This window comes from Narcine bancroftii, chromosome 7 (genome assembly GCF_036971445.1).
Source record: "Narcine bancroftii isolate sNarBan1 chromosome 7, sNarBan1.hap1, whole genome shotgun sequence".
NCBI lineage: Eukaryota > Metazoa > Chordata > Chondrichthyes > Torpediniformes > Narcinidae > Narcine > Narcine bancroftii.
The window spans coordinates 168884224-168903724 of record NC_091475.1 but is presented as its reverse complement, the minus strand read 5'-3'; the positions used below and the strand labels follow the sequence as shown (position 1 = coordinate 168903724).

General features: G+C 42.9%; 1 long non-coding RNA gene across 1 annotated transcript in view; it reads right to left on the bottom strand.

The window, feature by feature from the left end:
* LOC138740104 (uncharacterized) overlaps window positions 1–15417 on the bottom strand; it is a 63535-nt gene extending 48118 nt beyond the window's left edge. Inside the window, exon 1 of the long non-coding RNA XR_011342668.1 lies at window positions 15347–15417. This is a non-coding gene — a long non-coding RNA (uncharacterized lncRNA). The remainder of the gene's footprint in view (window positions 1–15346) is intronic.
* Between the last annotated feature and the right edge of the window lie 4084 nt (window positions 15418–19501).

The following is a 19501-nucleotide window of genomic DNA, read 5'->3' as shown; positions in this document are numbered from 1 at the left end:
TGCGGCTGCTCTGCTGACCATGTATGACAAATGGGGCCGGTTCGCCGCTACACTTATGCGTGCCCCACGCATCTTCCCCCCCCCCCGACCCCAGAACCGACACTGGTGGTCTCATGTTGCATCATGGATGAGATATGCTGCTTCAGTGGCCAACCGACCCCTACGTACTGGCGGCAGGACTATTACCGGCTCTGACAAGTCCAAGTGTACTTGTTTGAGGTGGTCCAGCGTGAAAAGTTCCTCTTTGCCCCCGACGGCAAGGGTGAAAGTAGATACATTTTTCTCGAGCACCTTGTAGGGTCCCTTACAGGGACACTAGAGGGGTGGCCTGTGTCTGCCCCTGTGAACAAACACATAGTCACAGGAGTTTAAGCTCACAGGGTAATTGGAGGGTGGGTGATAGTATCGTGATGGTGGTGGTGTGAGTGATCCCAATTTGTCTCTCAGCCTTTCCTGTACGATGGTGGTGTCAGAGGCCTGGCTTGACAGTGAAGGGAGTAATTGGCCTGGGACTGCAAGGGGCTAACTCTGCTGAGGAGGTTTTAAGGTCATCCTTAGGTGCTGTGCGGGTACGAAGAAGGACCACGGCAGTTTGTCTACCCAGTTTGGCTTGACTAGTCCGTTGGACTGGAGATGGTAGGCAGTGGTGCGGTGTAGCTGGGTGCCCATGAGTTTGGAGAGTTCCAAAGGGTGGAAGTGAATTGGGCCCACTGGTCGGTGGTTAAGTGTACTGGGAACCCAAAGTGGGAGATGCAGGAGGAGAGGAAAGCTCTGGTGCAAATATCAGTGGTGGCGTCCAGGATGGGGACGGCCTCTGGCCATCGGGTGAATCTATCCACTATTGTGAACAGGTAGCGCGACCCTCTGGAGACTGGCAAGGGGTGGATATGCTGGAACCTGCGAGTTGGTGTGTCAAATTGTTGGAGGTGGGGTTTGGTGTGTTGCTGAGCCTTCGCAGTTTGGCAGTGCATGCAGGTTTTCACCTATTCGCTTCTTGCTTTTGCAACCCATGCCAGACAAAGCGAGAGGATATCATCCGTATTCTCATTCAAATGGAGGGACAGCAAAGGCCACGTAGCATGTTGAAAACCGTTTGTCTCCATTGGGCGAGGACAAGCGGTCAGAGTTGGCCAGTGGAGATGTCGCAGAGTAAAGTCACGTCATTGGTGTCCAGTGGGAGTTCTTGGAGCTGCAGACTCATGATTGCTGTCCTGAAACTGGGTCTCTGAATTGAGCTGTTGGGCTCGAGCCAGGTCATAGTTGATGCCTTTTTACAGGGCGTGAACAGTCGGCCTGGAGAGTGCACCGGTGACAATGTTCTCTTTGCCTGAGAGGTGGCAGATGGAGGTAGTGAATTCTGAGAAGTAAAATAAGTGGTGCTACAGGTGGGCGGACCACAGGTCAGAGGATTTGAAGAATGCAAACATCAATGGCTTGTGGTTAGTGTGGACTGTGAAAGGCCGCCCCTACAGGAAGTAGCAGAAATGGCAGACAGCGAGGTAGAGGGCTAGCAGCTCTCTGTCGAACATGCTGTACTGCAGTTCAAGTGCTTGTAGGTGACGGCTGAAAAAGGCAAGGGGGCCTCCAAGTGTTGTCCACGAACTGTCCCAGGACACCGCTCACTGATGTGTTGGATGCATCAACCATGAGGGATATGGACACGTCCATGCATGGGTAACCAGTGCCTCTTTGGTCCTCTGAAAAGCAGCCTGCACCTCATCGATCCACTTGAGGTCTCTCTTGAGTTCGACATTAATGCGAATAGTGGGCGCATGATGTTGGCAGCTGCAGAGATTAACCTGTTGTAGAAGTTCACCATGTCTATGAATTCTTGCAGTCCCTTCAGAGTTATTGGTCTGGTAAACTGTCAGATGGCCTTCACCTTGTCAGGTAAAGGAGTGGTGCCATCCTTGGTGATCCTGTGGTCCAAGATTACCTTGAGGCCGAACTGGCACTTCGCTAGGTTGATGGTGATTCTGAAATCAGCCAGTCGGTCGAAAAGCTGGTGAAGGTGTGAGATGTGCTCCTCAAGAGTCTTGCTCACTACCAGGATATCGTCTAGGTTGATAAAGAGGAAAGGCAAGTCTTTGAGGTGCTAGAAGGTCTAGGTTGTGTTTTTTAGGTTGAATGACATGCAAAGAAATTCAAAAATTCCAAAAGAGGTAATGATAGTGGTCTTTTGGACATTGTCCAGGTGAACGTGGATTTGATGGTATCCCTGGATCAGGTTGACCATAGAGAAGAAGTATGCACCATGGAGGTTTGCTGTGAAGTCTTGGATGTGGAGAATTGGGTAGAGGTCTGGCGTCGTCACATCATTGAGGCGCCTGTAAAATCTGCAGGGTTTCCAGCTGTTGTTGGACTTGGGCACCTAGTGGAGGGAAGAGGCCCATGGACTGTGGACTGATGGACAATACAGAGTTCTTCCATTGCCCTTAAACACTTCCTTGGTGAGGTTGAATTTGTCAGGGGCCAGACGTTGAGCTCGGGAATGACCTGATGGGCCTGTGGTCACTGTGTGGTGCTGCATGCTGTCCTTCAGCATGGTGACAATGAGCTGTGGGTGCAGGATGGAGGGATAGCTGGCAAAGAGGTGGCTGTATTGGCTGTGCAAAGTATCCAAAGAGGCGAGTTGGGTGGCTGGCTCATTGGATGTGCTGAGGGGTACTGTCTGGAAGGTCTATGAGTAGACCAGTCATTTGCCCTGAAGGTCTACCAATAGACAGTGTGCGTGCAGGAAATCTGTGCCTAGAAGAGTCTTGTCCACAGATGCCAGTGTGAATGACCAATCAAAAGTGGTCTTCCCGAAATGTAGAGGGATGTGCCTCTTGCAAAGTTTTAATGGCGGTGTTATTTGCTGTGTGAAGGGTGGGGCTGTGAGGTCTCGTGCATGTCTCGAGCGACATAGAGGGAATGACGTTTATCTTTGCACCTGTGTCTGTGAGGAATCTTCACCCTGAGATCCTTACCCAGACGTGGAGTAGGCTTTTCGGATGGCCAGCCACTGTGACCACTAACGGTGGCAGACCCTGTTATTTTCCTGAAACAAGCATGGCTGGCGGAACCTGCGTGCTTCTGCCCCCCGTTGTTGATGGTAGAAGCACCATTTTGGGTCAGGCCTTTCATTTCATAGGTGAGGAGTTTCCTGCTCATGTTTGGACTGACCTTGGGCATTGGGTTGGATGGCAGCATTGTAATGCGGTTGACTATGACTGCAGACTCATGTTTGGAGAGGTAGAGGATGTCTGCCCATGCTATTACTTTATGTGAGTCACTGAAATTCACATCGGCCAGTAGCAGCCTAATGTCTTGGGCATTTGCTCGAGGAACCCCTGCTCCAACATAAGGCAGGGCTTGTGTACCTCTGCCAAGGTGAACATCTCATCCATAAGGGCAGACAGCATCCTGTCCCCTAGGCCATCCAAGTGAAGGAGCTGGCCATCCAAGTGAAGGCGCCATGATAGCCCATAAGTGACTCGTAGCGGCTTGCTGGCCTAGCGAGCTGATGATGTAGAAGTATTTAGTCAAATCTGAGGTAAATTGCTTGATCTAGAATTGGATCACTTCTTGGCCCAACCAAGTTTGGGGCCTGTTGGTCCAGAAAGCGGGCAGCTTTAATGCAATGGTGCCTACAGCTGCAGGGTCCATTATGCTGTCTTCAGAATGTGGAGACTCACCACACGCTGATGTAAGTGCTTACATGTACTTCCGGTCTGTGTCAGAAGGACCTACGATGCCATCTTTTCTGTGGCTGCTCCACTGATTGCGCATGACAAGTTCGCCACTGCAATTACATATGCTGCCAAAAAGCCACAAAAACATTTTGCTCCATATTTATGTCTATAGCAGTTTGACTTGGTTTCATTAAAAAGAACCCCAATATAAACACTTGCAAACCTGTTTATTAGATCCAGCTCTGCTTACCAGAAGGTATAGGTTGTTGAATTTGAATTTTTGTTAATTGACATCCTCTTGGGAACCTATCTTTGTTCTGATTTCAAAATAATACAGAACAGTAGAGAGCAGGAATTGGCCCATTTATCTACATGTCTGCACTGAACATAATGCCCAAGTGAAAGTAAAACTCTGCTAATTTCATGATACTTATCCCTCTTTTAATTACATATTCATGTCTTTCTCAAACCTCTTAAACATAACTTTTGTATATCTTTCCACCAGCACTTTTGGCAGCTTGTTCTAGTTACCTCTCTAGGCTTGCTTCATTAATCTCCCTTAAATCATCCCCAAACTTTGGCAGACCATTCAAAAGTTTGATAACATTGAGAAGGAAGCTGTCCTTTAATCTAATGGAATATCAAAATAAAAATCAAGAATTTATTGTTATTGACATGTTACAAAATTCATTGTTTTTGTGGCAGGGCAAGCATTTCTATTAACCACATTGATTCATTCAGAAATCTGTTGGAACCAGGGGGAAAAGCTATCCTTGTGCTTCTGAGTCCTTATTTTCAGGCTCCCGTACCTTTTATCAGATGGTAGCAGGGAAGAGGTCATGGCCTGGGTGGTGTTTTAAAGATTAAGACACCATCTTTTGTAGATGTCCTCGATGGAGTGAAAACTGGTGCCCATAATGTTGCAGGCTGAATTACCAACCCGCTGGAGATTTTTCCTGTTCTGAGCATTGGCAACTCCTTAGCAGATAGTGATGCACCAGCCAGAATGCTCTCCATGGTAGCCTGTAGAAGTTTTCGAATTTTTTTGGTGACATTCTGAAACTTCTTAAACTCCTCAGAAAGTCCAGCTGCTGGTGAGCCTTCTTCATGATTCTATTGACATGGAAGTTCAAGGATAGATCCTCAGAGATGATGACACCCAGGAATTTGAAGTTCTTGACCCTCTCCACTACTGATCCCTTGATGAGGATGGGAAATGGGTGCAACTTTAAGTTTGCCCACATCCTGGAAACAAGAGGAAGTTAAAATTGCCAGGATGCAGTTCTTCTATTGTAACTGCCTTCTCAGAGCACATGGGGAGAATAACTGCAATCAGAAACTTGATAACTTGATTTATCAGCATGTATTTACAACTCTGGTTGATTGGTATATTACTTTGGCCCCACTATTACTATAGAATTTACTCAGGTGATTATGGCCTGATCAATTCTAGGGATCTTGGCATTATAAAACGTTAACTTTGTGATTGATAGATAACTCAAAATAATGAAAGGGATAAGAAGAAAAATGTCTGAATTTACTGCAATTGCAAATGGCCTCAAAGCTACCCATTTACATGTAAATGTGAAAATAGTGCAAAATGGAATATATTAGGAACATGTTCAGTGATCATACATGAATTTTAAATCATAATAATGTGTATTTTTCAAAGTGTGGTAAATCCAAAATGTATGTATCTTTTTTATTCAATTAAACAGGCTGTAAATTTCTTTGGCTTGGCTTCGCGGACGAAGATTTATGGAGGGGGTAAAAAGTCCACGTCAGCTGCAGGCTCGTTTGTGGCTGACCAGTCCGATGCGGGACAGGCAGACACGATTGCAGCGGTTGCAAGGGAAAATTGGTTGGTTGGGGTTGGGTGTTGGGTTTTTCCTCCTTTGCCTTTTGTCAGTGAGGTGGGCTCTGCGGTCTTCTTCAAAGGAGGCTGCTGCCCGCCAAACTGTGAGGCGCCAAGATGCACGGTTTGAGGCGTTATCAGCCCACTGGCGGTGGTCAATGTGGCAGGCACCAAGAGATTTCTTTAGGCAGTCCTTGTACCTTTTCTTTGGTGCACCTCTGTCACGGTGGCCAGTGGAGAGCTCGCCATATAATACGATCTTGGGAAGGCGATGGTCCTCCATTCTGGAGACGTGACCCATCCAGCGCAGCTGGATCTTCAGCAGCGTGGACTCGATGCTGTCGACCTCTGCCATCTCGAGTACCTCGACGTTAGGGGTGTGAGCGCTCCAATGGATGTTGAGGATGGAGCGGAGACAACGCTGGTGGAAGCGTTCTAGGAGCTGTAGGTGGTGCCGGTAGAGGACCCATGATTCGGAGCCGAACAGGAGTGTGGGTATGACAACGGCTCTGTATACGCTTATCTTTGTGAGGTTTTTCAGTTGGCTGTTTTTCCAGACTCTTTTGTGTAGTCTTCCAAAGGCGCTATTTGCCTTGGCGAGTCTGTTGTCTATCTCATTGTCGATCCTTGCATCTGATGAAATGGTGCAGCCGAGATAGGTAAACTGGTTGATCGTTTTGAGTTTTGTGTGCCCGATGGAGATGTGGGGGGGCTGGTAGTCATGGTGGGGAGCTGGCTGATGGAGGACCTCAGTTTTCTTCAGGCTGACTTCCAGGCCAAACATTTTGGCAGTTTCCGCAAAGCAGGACGTCAAGCGCTGAAGAGCTGGCTCTGAATGGGCAACTAAAGCGGCATCATCTGCAAAGAGTAGTTCACGGACAAGTTTCTCTTGTGTCTTGGTGTGAGCTTGCAGGCGCCTCAGATTGAAGAGACTGCCATCCGTGCGGTACCGGATGTAAACAGCGTCTTCATTGTTGGGGTCTTTCATGGCTTGGTTCAGCATCATGCTGAAGAAGATTGAAAAGAGGGTTGGTGCGAGAACACAGCCTTGCTTCACGCCATTGTTAATGGAGAAGGGTTCAGAGAGCTCATTGCTGTATCTGACCCGACCTTGTTGGTTTTCGTGCAGTTGGATAATCATGTTGAGGAACTTTGGGGGACATCCGATGCGCTCTAGTATTTGCCAAAGCCCTTTCCTGCTCACGGTGTCGAAGGCTTTGGTGAGGTCAACAAAGGTGATGTAGAGTCCTTTGTTTTGTTCTCTGCACTTTTCTTGGAGCTGTCTGAGGGCAAAGACCATGTCAGTGGTTCCTCTGTTTGCGCGAAAGCCGCACTGTGATTCTGGGAGAATATTCTCAGCGACACTAGGTATTATTCTATTTAGTAGAATCCTAGCGAAGATTTTGCCTGCAATGGAGAGCAACGTGATTCCCCTGTAGTTTGAGCAGTCTGATTTCTCGCCTTTGTTTTTGTACAGGGTGATGATGGTGGCATCACGAAGATCCTGAGGCAGTTTACCCCTCACCCCAAGTCCAAAGCCCGCTGCGCAGCTCAGACGGCAAAGTCCTCCTCAGCGACAAGATCTCTATCCTCAACCGATGGTCAGAACACTTCCAATCTCTTTTCAGTACCAACCGCTCAGTCCAAGATTCCGCCCTGCTCCAGCTCCCTCAACAGCCCCTAAGGCTAGAGCTGGATGAGGTTCCCACCCTGGATGAGACATATAAGGCAATCGAACAACTGAAAAGTGGCAAAGCAGCAGGTATGGATGGAATCCCCCCAGAAGTCTGGAAGGCTGGCGGCAAAACTCTGCATGCCAAACTGCATGAGTTTTTCAAGCTTTGTTGGGACCAAGGTAAACTGCCTCAGGATCTACAGGCTGTAAATAATGTAGAATTAAGTACCACATGGTTATGTTCTCATTTTATGCAGCACGAAGTAGCATAATTTCACCTACCTATTAACAGCAAGGCAATGACATACTGAAAATAGAACTGGGAATGTATGTAAATGACTCCACAGTGTTCAGTTTCATGTTTACCTTCGTTAATGCAACAGGATTAAAACAACATCTGATCTTGTGTCACATGAGGGAATAACAACCTCCAACAAGAAAGGATTTAACTTCCTCTCTTTGTCAATCAATGGCATTATCATTGCCATATCCCTCTACTTTCCTTGGTCAACCACCGACCAGAATACTAACTGGATTCACTGTATAACAACTTTGGCTACTGGACTGTCATAGGATGGGTATTCTCTATTATGACTCAGCTCCTGCCTCCCAAAAGGCTTTACACCTTTTATAAGCAAAAGTCAGGAGAATGATAGAATGCCTGGATATGTATAGCTCCAACTACACTCAATAACGTTAACCCCATCCAGGACAAAACTACCATTGAAAATATTAATTGATTCTACTACCAGCATAAAATGTCTGCAAGATGTACCATCTCTCATGTTCCCCCACACCTTGATGAAGAGCTCAATCCCAAAACATTAGTGATGTATCTTTACTTTTGCTACATAAAGGCACTGTTTGACCTGCTGATTTTCTCCAGCATTTGTGTGTTTTTTTAAGGATATACAATACCTTTTATATCTACTAGGATATTACAAAAGCTTTTATATCTGCTCACCAAGAAGGATATGGAAAGCAGGCAGAAAGCCACCACCAGCAAGTTCTCTAAAACACCATCCTAACTTAGAAACAAACCTATATCTCTTCAAGATTAATGGGTCAAAACCCAATAGTTTGTTAAGTGAAAAGTTATCTCCTTTCTTATGAGCCCAAAGGACCCCAAAACCCAGCAGCAATAGACATTCACCAAGATAAGTAATTATTTAAACAAAAGTTGTTTTTAATCAATTTTAAACATGAAAATAGAATCAAACTTTAACTTACCTCTATACTTAACTAACTTAAGTTAACTCCCTTCTAATTCTAAGCACACGTGGACGATGTGTGTAAATTTAAAAAAAGTTCTTTGGTTCACAGTTCAATCTCACTTCTCATTCTTCCAAGTTCTCTGGATGCAGGCAATTCTTATACTGTGCACAGAATTTAACAGGTATAAAGTTCACCAGGCTTTGGTGCTCGAAAGGTAAATGTTTACTGTTCAGGAAGGTTCTTGTAGGGTTTGCAGAGAGAGATTTGTTGTTCCAGGATTACTTGGCAGGATGTCTGCCAAGCTGCCTGTCTCCCCTCTGGCGAGCCTTGCTGAACTAACATTGGCTGTGCATTATCTCTACTGTTATGGACACTCCCCTTGGGTATAACTGTATATGCATCTATTGTGTTTCATTATTGTACCATGAGTTTCTGCTAATAAAAGCCATGATTATTGTTTGACCACATCGTCTTTGTCTACTTCATCAACTGGCACTTCAATTTCCACAAATGAGGTACTACCATTAGTCACCTCAATGTCTCGCTGATGAAACTTGCCCCATCAGGATTCTCCAGATGGCAACCTCTTTCTTTCAGGCTATAACAGAGTTCCTTTCTGTTCCACTTATTCCAAGAGAAACATCAGACAGATAGCACTTTTAGCCATCCACTGCTCTGGAGCTTTTCTTCTTCAACTGGGTCTTCCTGGCTTGTACTGCTTTCAGTGTCACACACACTAGTTCAATGTAAATACTTATGCATATTTTACTCTTTGTGCAATTTGTTTCCATTGAAATTAGGCAAAATGTAACTAATACCAATAAATTACCTCCCAAAATTAACCTGTATTTTGGAATGTAATAGAATGAAGTGTTTCCTAAACACTTGTATCTACATGGAGAGCAGTCAGTGTATTACCAGGATGGTTTATTTTGCCAGAATGAGGTGGACTCTGAATTTGCCAAGAAAGATAGGAGGTAATAGCAGAGAAATGGCATCATTTAAAAAGATGCTTAATTATTGCATGAAAAACAAAAGTTACTATATTACACCTTTTCAAGTTTATCATGCTGATCAAGAATGTCACCACACACTGAATGGTTTTCCCTGCTGTTGAAATACTAACTCAGATTAGTATTTCAACAGCAGGGTCTCAGATTTTATATTATTCTAACATTTTCTCATGCTATTGGCATTCTGTAATACTAAAGGGGTAAGGTTCCTAGATAATTTCACCAAGTCTGGATTTAGTCAGGTAATGGAACCTTTTTGTGGAGGAAAGTTTATAGAGTTCTTTATTCCAGTTTATAATTTAACAAACCAGCTGATGTTTATGGCAAAATTATTGATGGATATAATTTGATAGGTAAATGAAAGATACTTTTAAAATGTTACAAAAAGGCTGAGAATATCAGCATATCTAAGCGTGGAATGTGAAGTTCTGAACATTTACAACATGTGAAGTGTCTTGATATTCTGCAATGAATATCTGAGAGCATTTAGGGATTGATATGTTTTCTCTTTTCTATGATAAAACTACACTGTACTAACATTGCAGCAATAACTGCTGTTGTACTTTAACTGTAATTTTCAATTATAGGATTATATCGGTAGGTTAGAGCAAGACGAAATGATGGAAATACTCAACAAGTCAGGTAATACATGAGGGAATATTTCCAAAACACTTTGGTTGAAAATTTTATTGGACTACACCCATTTTACACATCTAGCAGGAACCACATACATCCTCATTGTATCAATATTTGCAAAAACTAGAGGTAGAAATTGAGGAAAAGATCATAAGAACAATAGGAAAGATAATCAATTTTTACAAGTGACAAAGCTATTGAGCAAAATATATATAAAAAACCCTTGTGTTAGTGGCAGAATAATCTTCAGTGTTAGTAGGATTCTTTTTGTAATCTTTTCTGATTTCAAAGGAAAACAAATCAGGCCAGGTGAATGTATAAGCATGCGAGCTTCCAACTGCGAGGAACAACCCTTCTGACTACTAGAACCTCGGACGTTATGCCATCAGTTGTTATAGACAAAAGAAATCCATAAAAATAATATAAATATTTTAGCCTGCTGACTCAATCTAAATCAGTTAAAAATCAGCTTAAGCCTCAGTTAGAGAATTATATCCATTTCTGGATGCTGTTTTTAAGAGGAATGTCATGGCCTTGGTTTGTCTTGCAGCAGAAGTAAGAAAAAATCTGGGGTCTTTCAAGAGGGATCTGGTAGCACTTAAAGTTGTCGGCAAAATCACAAATGGCAATGAGGAAATGCACAGGAGGGAGATGGATCCGCTCATTGAATGGTGTAATGATAACAACCTTACGCTTAATGTTAGCCAAACCAAGATGGAGGAATACAACCCAGTTCTCATCAAGCGCTCTGTAGTAGAGAGGGTCAAGAACTTCAAATTCCTGAGTGTCAACATCTCCGAGGATCTGTCCTGGAGCCTCCACATTGATGCAATCACAGAGAAGGCTCATCGGCTGCTATACTTTGTAAGGTATCTGAGGAGATTCAGTATATCACTGAAAACTCTCAAACTTCTACAGGTGTACCATGGAGAGCATTCTGGCTGGTTGAATCACTGACTGGTATGGAGGTGCCACTCTCAGGACAAGAATAAACTCCAGAGGGTTGTTAACTTGCCCTGCGACATCACTGGCACCAGACATCACTCCATCAAGGATATTTACATGAGGTGGTGTCTTAAAAAAGCAGCCTCTATCCTCAAAGACCCCTACCACCCAGGCTATGCCCTCTTCAGTCTGCTACCCATCAAAAAAAGGTACAGGAGCCTAAAGGTGAGCACTCAGTGGCACAAGGACAACTTCTTCCCCACTGCTATCAGATTTCTGAATAATCAATGAATCAAAGTCACTGTCTTACTTTTCGTGCACTATTATTTTAATTTTTTTATTTATATAATGTTGTAAAAAAAGTTATATATGAATGTTTTCACTATGACGCTGCCACAAAACACTGAATTTCATGACTTGTTCGTGACAATAAATTCTGATGGGCCAGTTTATCATTGAAATAGGAGGAACTCACATTCCACTATTTTGGATGGCCTAATTTCATTTTGCTCTCACGGACTTTCCGTGCTATAGAATACCCACTTCAAGTATTCGGAAAGAAACAAAAACAATTAAAAATCAATTTAGCCATAAAAATGGGCGACATGATTAACATAACAGTTAGCGCAACACCTTTACAGCACCAGTGATGTGAATCCCGTGCTATCTGTAAAGAGTTTGTACCTTCTCCCCATGTCTACGTGGGTTTTCCCCCGGGGCTCTGGATTCCTCTCACCATTCAAAATGTACTGGGGGTGTAGGTTAATTGGGTGTAATTTGGGCAGCATGGACACGTGGGCCGAAATGTCTACATTTAAAATTTAAATTTAAAAATTAAAAAAAAATTAAATAAAATACAAATAATTACAAATTGAAGCACTTTTATTTAATTAAAATGAACATAATTGATTTATTAATTTGAATGAGTCACTTACTTTTCTCCCTTGCTTCCATTACTCTCTATCCAAGTGATCCTGAACCAGATCTAACCCAATATCAATTCCTGTTGGAAAATAGGGTGCTAAGAACTTTATTTCCATTCTTTCCTAATCCTTCCAAGGATGTTACAATATATGTGCACACTCCTCAACCATAAAAGTAATGAGAAGGCTTATAATTGAAACAGCAAAGATAAATAAATTAAAGTTTTGCAAACTTCTTACTTCAGGGGTAATTAGCACAAAAGTAAACAGACCCCTGATAAAATCTAAAATAACCAACAGGGTTAGCCTTCTTGCAGTTGAACCTATGGTACCAATGTGTTGACCTCAATACAATGAGCCTCAAGAAAAAATGTATGCAAGGTGATTTGCTTCAGTCCGTTCAGATGATTAGATGTTTTTGTAAGACAACAGATTAATCAGAGTGGGAAATAAGTCTCTCAAAGCTACATTTATTGCACTATTCATAATTGGTATTAATGGCTTGGGTGAAGAGAATGTGTATAATTAATCCCAAGTTTGCTGAAGATACAATGCTGGGTGCTAAGTAAGTAGCAGTCAAGATGTAAATAGATGGTAAACTGAAATAGATTTTTGTATAGACTGGAAGCTGATTAATGAAGAACTCTAGGAAGAATAGAATTTCAGAATTAAAAAAAAATCTGTGATTTGGAATCACAAAGTTAACAAGCAAATTGTAAGATGAATGTTATGTTTTTTATTGAAAAAAATATAAAAACAATGTTTGCTGAACTTGTAAAAAAAATTCCATTCAGTCTATGTGGCATTGGTCATCTTGCCTTCGAGGAGGTGAAAAGAAGGTTTTGTTCTGGGGTAAAAGTCTTAATGTTTGAAAAAGAAAATAGTTTGTATTAATAAATAACTTGTTTTGATCATAGGATGAGCCAAAGTAGTTTATACTGATGAGATGCTTTAAAAAATATAGCCATTACTATAATGCAGTAGTTGTGGACAGCAAGATCACACAACAACAATTTGGTGATGGTCAGATAACAAGATTTGGGCTGCTAGGTAAAGGATTACAGTTGACCAGGGCACATGAAGAAATCTGTATCAAAATGAGAATGTAATCCCTGGAGTTTAGGTGAATGATAATGCTTGATGGGGGAGGCAATAAGAAGCTGGGAGGTAAAAGATTAGTCATGGTTTAATTGAACAGCAGAGGAAGCTTGAAGGGACATGTGGTATTCTTAACATTGACAGGAGAATCAATCAAGCAGGGAGAAGGTTCAAGAGTGTGAAATTGTGCACCAACAGGCTTAAAGAGTTTCTTCCCTGCAGCTCCTGAATGATTCCCACAACAGTATTCTCTTGCTCCCCTTGCTTGATACAAATTGATTATTTTCAATGTAGCTCCACTCTCTGAAATTGTGCTCTTGCATTTCTACTTTATATGGCTATATGAATGTTAGTGTTAACTGGTTAGACTGCTCACAAATAAACTTAAACTCAACTGAAACAGTGATAGACTTGCATTCAATTGTAATTGAATAAGCACCTCAGTCAAGGTATTGGGAAAGGGCAGTGCATTACAATCTACTAGAAAACTCTTTCAAAGGGCTAAATTGGGCACAATGAGCAACACATCCTTTCTATAAAACTCTGTTTAGATCCCTGAGCAGTTGGTGCAAAACAGGATAGTACATTTTCATTAGTGGTATGTACATTTGGTGCTATTTAACTTGTGTCAGAAACTTTTGAATTTGGTTTGTTAGATCAATAAAGTATTTAGTAAGAGATTCTGAAATTGGTTTCATAATACAAGGTGTGCACAATTCTAGTCTTGTCTGCTCAATCAGAAATTCCAGATTTGAGAGGCAGCATTTTCAGAAAATCTGTTGGAGAATGGGGATCACTGTGCATGGATAAATGTGGGACAACACAATGGGGTTCAGCTGTGCCAGTCTCTCATTGTTTATGCTATAAATAAATCCTAGATATTTGGTTAGGATACTGAAATGATCAGAGTCTAAATAATTCCTGGACAACGGTACTGGAAACAAGAAACTAAGATTAAAAAATCTATTCCAAGCACAGTTTCATACATTTTTACCGAGCAACGGAATATGATGAGTCATTAAAATGCTCTTATTTACTTTTCCTTGAGACATACTCCATCAGAATTCCTGTTGTCTAAATGAGTTGCAGAGGGATTTGAAGCTTTTCTGAAAAGTTACTTTGTGCTACAGTTTGTTAGTTGAGAAGAATGTTGATTTCAGATGGTTATTTTAAAAAACATTCTCCCAATCTTATGCTTCTGAGTGGATAATATCACATAGAATTTCTATTTCTACAACACAGAAAAGTTTTGTCTCCAAAAGGACACAGGCAAAAAAGTCCAACCAATTGTGAAATTTTCCTCAAAATGTAAGAAGTAATTTAAATATTAACATTCTCGCAACAACATTAAATAAACTGGTAGTATCATATCACAATGTGGCCGAGCTTTTGAAAATTTCACTGCTATTAAATACGTATTAATGTTGAACTGCTGACGCCAGGCATTCAAAGTATTTAGCTTTCGTTATGGGCCCAGAGGACCCCAAAACCCAGCAGCAATAGAAATTCACCAAGACGAATGGTTACTTAAATGAAAGTCAGTTTTAATTTTCTTTAAACATAAAATCAGGATCAAATTTCAACTTCTTATTATTAACTTAACCTAACTTTACCCCCTTCTAATTCTAAGTGCCCGTGTATGTAATGTGTGCGTAAGTTCAGAAAAGTTCTTTGATTCACAGTCCAATCTCACTTCTCACTCCTCCAAGTTCATCAGTATCAGGCAATTCTTATACTATGCACAGAATTTAACATTTATGAATTTTCACCAAGCTCTGGTGCTTAAATGGTTACCGCTCAGGAAGGTTCTTGTCAGTTTCAGAGAGAGATTTGTTGCTCATTGGACACACACAAACTGATTCCCTCCGATCAGCCACTTCAGTGTCTTGCCGAAGAAACTTGGCCCATCGAGTTTTTACAAATGATAACCTCTCCTTCTGCAGATCACCACAGAGTTTCCTTTGTTTCACTTTTTTCAGGTGCAACACTCGAGCCAGCCATTTCCTCTTGTATGGACCACAAGAGTTTTCAACAGGCTGAACTCAGAACTCAAAATCGGGTTTCCACAAGCTGCCAGCTTGCCATGACTACAGAAACCAGTTCTCTCTCTCTCTCTCTCTCTTTCTCTCTCTCTCTCTTAGAGAAAGCCTGTTTGGTCTCCTCTCTCTCTCTGCTTGAAAAACCACATGACCTTAAAACAGCAAACAGCAGCCAGACAGATTGCGGCACCGGCCCCAAACTTCTGAGTCCATTCATCAGTTGCCTTCAAAACAATAATCCATTACTCAATAACATGTCCAATTAACACCTACTTGTGGAGTCTTTATAGGCATTTTTCAAAGTTTTTTGCAAAGGCTCTTCGAGCCTGGGCTGTCTGGCTTGAGCAAAGCTCTGGCATTTTAAATGAGATCTGTTTTGTGAAGTGTTTGTGTCTGTTTGTGACCTACACTAAACCCTCACAATCGATAATATCCATCATTCATTATATATGCAAGGAAGCTTGTATGCTTAATTTATGGTGTCATCAGTAAGGGATCTGTAGAGTCTATAAGGACAAAGATCTATCACTGTGATTTAATAATAGATGATTAGATATGTTCAGAAGCATCATTATTTATTTGCATGTTTTCTCAATTGTCTATTTGTGATGGCTGTCTTTTTAGCTGTATTCTAGAAAATGAAATATTATACAGGTCTTTCATTATTTTATAACCCGTTTGACTTCTGTTTTATGATGCCATCTGTACACATTACCAACACAAAAGATAAGCAAGATGTGAAATGGGCCATTTCTCAATTGAAAGTGACAGCATTATGCAAACTAAAAAAGGAAGATTAGTAGCATTAACATGATCAAAATATTTTAAACAAGAGAAAGGAAACTTCACAATTAATATTAAAAGATACAACAACAGCTATAGAATGATGAACAATAAGAAAGTCATGTATCACTGTGTAATTGGATCCTTGATTTCCTCATCTCCAAACCACAATCAGTGAGGATTGGTAAGAATGCCTCCTCCACAATCTCCATCAGTACCGGAGCCCCACATGGCTTCATTCTTAGCTTCATTCTCTACTCGCTTTACACCTGTGGCTCAGTATGACAATAACACCATCTACAAATTAGCTGATGACACCACAGTAGAGGGTTGTATAAAAGGGGATGATGAGTCTTGTCACAGGCTGGTGTGTACATAAAGGCAGGAGATTGAAAACTTGGCTGAATGGTGTACTAACAACAACATTGAACTCGATGTCACCAAAACCAAGGAGCTGATTGTGGACTTTAAGAATAACCTGAGGTGTACGATTCAGAGAGTATTGGGGGATCAGAGGTGGAGAACATGAGCAAATTTAAATTCCCGTGTGTCATTATCTCAGAGGAACTTTCCTAGACCTGAAACATGAATATCATTATAAACCAAGCACATTGCAGAGGTTTGATATACGACATTGAAAATCTTGGCAAACTTCTACAGATGTGGAGTGGAAAATGTGCTGACTGGCTGAATAATGGTCTGGTATGGGGGCACCAATATCTCTGAGCAGAAAGCCCTGGGCATCACAAGCAAAACTCCCCACCTTTAGGAAATCTTCATGGAACACTGTTGTCAGAGAGCAGCAGGCTTTATCAGGGATCCATACTTCCCAGGATATGCTACATCCTTGCTGCTGCCGTCATGAAAGAAGTCTTGATGCCCACAAGACCTGAATCACCAGTTTGAGGTACAGTTGCTACCTCTCCACCATCAGACATCTTGTGAAGTGATTGATAGTACTCAGAGACTTGTGAGGAGTACAAACAAGCTTTTATTAGCTTGCAACTAACGGCCAGTATTACCAGAGGTCTTCAGATAAATCTGAGGGAAGGCAGGAAAACAGGGTTTATATTGGGATCGATGGGGGTGGGGCCAAGAGGATGGGTTGGCTGAATAATCTACACACAGACAGTGAATTCCAGTTCACTGCATTCACCCATTCCTTCAGAAAATAACTTGTGGGCGAAAACAGAGACCACATCCAGAACTTTCTGTGCCTCCTGCAGTTCTTGGGTAATGGGACTCGAAGGGGGACTCTGGGAGCTGGATCCAATGGTAGCTGCATTAGAACCACGTCATCCAGAACCCTGCGTAGGCCTATTGTGGGTGTCGGGATCTCAGTTCCCGAAGGTGCCTAGATGTCTGATCGAGACATTTCCCAATACCTTGACCCTCCCATCTGGGTATGCCACATAGGCATACATCGGATTTGTGTGCAGTAGATACAGTTTCTCAACCAGTGGGTTCTTTTTGCATCTCCTCACATGCTTTTTCAGCAGGACCTGTCCTGGCGTTGTTAGCCGTGCTGGAAGAGTGATCCCCAAGTGGATTTCCTTGGGAATGCAAGCATTAGTTCATGAGGAGTTGCATTGGTCGCGGAGCAGAAAAGCGATCTTACAGAGTGGAGCGCAGTGGGCAGAAACTCTTGCCAGCACAAGTCTGGAAGGCCGTAGACAGGAGGGCCAGTTTATAGCCTTCTCCTTTTCAACTTTTCTGTTCCCCTGGGGGTTGTAGCTAGTTGTCCTGCTTGAGGCAATGTCATTTGTGAGCAGGTACTGGTGTAGCTCTTCGCTCATAAACAATGAGCCCCAGTTGCTATGAATATAGCTGGGATACCCGAACATGGTGAAAATGGAGTGCAAAACTCTGATGGCGGTGGAGGTGACTGGGCAGGGGATAGCGAATGGAAAACACGAGTACTCATTGATAACATTAAGAAGGTACATGTTTCCACTGAGTCATTTGAAGGGGTGGGAAGCTTTTATCAAGTGCACTTTGTCGGGGTGGTAGAAATGCAGTTTGCACTTTGCCTAGATCTGGCATGACCCAGTCATGATATCCTCGATAGAGAAGGGCAGGTGTGTGCCTTGACTAAGTGGGCCATGTGGGTGATGCCCAGATGGCAGAGCTCGTCGTGAAGTGACCACAATGGGCTGGTGTGTGCAGCAGCACAGTTTCCTCAGGATAGGGCATCTGGCGGCTCGTTGAGTGGACCAGGCCTATACACTATCTTATAGTTATGGGTGGAGAGTTCAATCCTCCACCTCACGATCTTGTCATTTTTTATTTTGCTCCTGTTCATATTATTGTACATGAATGCTACAGATTGCTGATCAGTGAGTAGAGTGAATTTCCTGCCAGCCAGGTGGTGCCTCCAGTGCCTGATGGCCTCCACAATGGCCTCCTTCTCCACAGATGGGTTTCCGAGCTCGTGGCCTTGCAGAGTTCGGGAAAAGAAAGCTTACGGCCTGCCTACCTGGTTAAGGGTCGTGGGCAGAGCTATGTTGGAAGCATCAATCTCCACATGGAATAGTGTGTTTTCGTCCACCATATGCATGATGGCTTTTGTGATGTAGCTCCTGATGTAGTTAAAAGCTGCCTGGGCTTTGGACGACAATGGGAAGGAGGTGGATTTTAAGAGCGAGCAGACCTTGTCAGTGTAACAAGGTAGCCACTGGGCATAGTATGAGAAGAAGCCCAGGCACCTCCTTAGTGCCTTCATGATCCATGGGTTAGGGAGCTGTAAGAGGCAGAGCATATGCTCGGGGTCTGAGCCAATGATGCCGTTCTCCACCTCGTAGCCCAGGATAGGTAGACATTTGGTCCTGAACACACACTTACTGGCATTGTATGTGAGGTTCAGGGATTTGGCTGTGTGGAGAAAATTCTGAAGATTGGCATCATGGTCCTCCAGGTTATTTCCACAAATGGTGATGTTGTCGAGATAGGGGAAGGTAGCCCTTACTTGTCTACCATTTCATTCATCTGCCTCTGGAAGATCAAGACCCCATTCATAATGCTGAAAGGGACCATAAGGGACTGATAAAGCTGCCCATCGTCCTCGAGTGCGGTGTAGGAGCGATCCTCAGAACAGATTGGTTCTTGGTGATATGCAGCTTTCAGGTCGATGGTCAAATAGACCCAGTACTACACAATTTCATTCACCATGTCTGAGATTCGGGAAGGGGGTACGCATCCAGGAGTGTGAAGTGATTAATAGTTTGGCTATTGTCAATCACTAGCCTGGGCTTTTCTCCCCCTTGTATGACTCTCCCTTGCATGGCTCTTCATGGGCTGTTGCTGGATTCAATGATTTTTTTTCCTTAAGCAGCCACTGTGTTTCGGCTCTAATAAATTCTTGGTCCCCTGCATTGTATTGTCTGCTCTTTTTGGCTATTGGCTTACACTCGGGGGTTATGTTCTGAAACGGGGGAGAGGGTTTGATACTCAGAGTGGAGAGACCGCATGTAGTCTCTGGGTTTTGGGACCTTCCGTTCTGTACCGTGATTAGGGGAAGTGGGCCTGAATACTCTATGGTTACACTTTAAGGTGACACGGGAAGTCTAGGCCAAACAACATAGAAGCACCCAAACATTTCAATATATACAGTTGGAACTTGCAAAATTCCCCCCCCCCCCCCCCCAC